We start from the raw sequence: 1,294 nt of genomic DNA, 5'->3' as shown, positions 1-1,294 counted from the left end.
CAGCAGTGTCCCAGAGCAGGACAGAGCTTGGCACACTCCAGCAAACCCCGTGGTCCCAGGGAGCCACAGCCACACCACGGGCCTGCAGAGCTGTGGCTGGACGTGACTCAACCAACTGCCACTAGTGGAGATGTCGAGACTCTGTCCTCCTGTGGGACAGGCCCTCTGCAAACCCCAGGCACAGGCAGCAGCCCCCGGTGCTGGCAGGGCAGCACTGAGCCCACACAGGCACCATCCCAGCTCTGGGAGATGCAGATGGGCTGGATGTGCTGCCCTGGATGACATGCAACACTAAGCTGAGCTGGAGCTGCCCAGGTGCTCCTGAAGGGGATGGAGGAGGCTCTTCTGGGAGGAGAGCTGCCGTGAGGCCAGAAGTACAGGCAGAACTGCCAGGAGGTAAGCAGGCAGCTCCACCTCAAGAACCTAAACAGACAAGGCGGGGAGGATAGACCCAACAATCAACAACACAAATAAAAGATTAAAGGACAGAGCATGGGCTGGGCTGGGCAGGGGAGGAGGAGTAAGGGGGCCTCTCTGGGAAGGAGAGGCCAAACTCACAGGGCTCAATGGACTGGGGCTGTGACCCTGCAGGTCAGGCACCAATAAACCCTTGGGAAGCAAATAAGCTCCATGTCACCTGCACTTCAGGTGCCCGTGGGAGGGGGTGTCAGCAAACACAGCCCAAGATGGGCAGCATGGGGACAATGCTGTGCTGCAGCCCCAGCACAAATCCTGTGGTGACACTCCTGGCAAGCTGGTCTTCCGAAGGCTGCAGACCCACATTCCACTGATGTGCAGGGGCTTGGGAGAGATGGGGACCAGCTCCCCAGGCCCAGCTGACCCAGAGGAGCTGGGCTCTGGTACCCCCTCCCACACCCAGGCTCACAGAGAGGCAGTGCTGATGCCTTGGCCAGGGGAGGACAGAGCCCAGCACTCTCCTGGGGACTATCCAGGGTCCCCCAGAGTAGAAGGACACCCCTGCAGCCCCAGGGAGAGGGGAGCATTGGTCCCAGGCACTGAGGGAAGGCAGGGGACACGCAGTGCCCCAAGCCCACAGTGGTGCTCAGTCAATGTCAGCTCTGTGCTCCCAGCCCTGCTCACTCAGCAGGTGAGTACAGGACATAGCAATGTATTGTCCCCAACCCAGGAGATCCCCTCAAGCAAGAGCCACCCCATGGTGACAGAGTCCTGGACACACAGGCCATGCTCAGCTGCAACCATTCATTGTGGGACAGGATACAGGGACCCCGTGGGCAGTGCCCTGCTCCCCCCACAGTCACACCACAAACTTGGT

The sequence above is a fragment of the Antrostomus carolinensis genome, unplaced genomic scaffold (assembly GCF_000700745.2).
Source record: "Antrostomus carolinensis isolate BGI_N321 unplaced genomic scaffold, ASM70074v2 scaffold26787, whole genome shotgun sequence".
Classification (NCBI taxonomy): domain Eukaryota; kingdom Metazoa; phylum Chordata; class Aves; order Caprimulgiformes; family Caprimulgidae; genus Antrostomus; species Antrostomus carolinensis.
Note: the sequence above shows the minus strand (reverse complement) of the source record.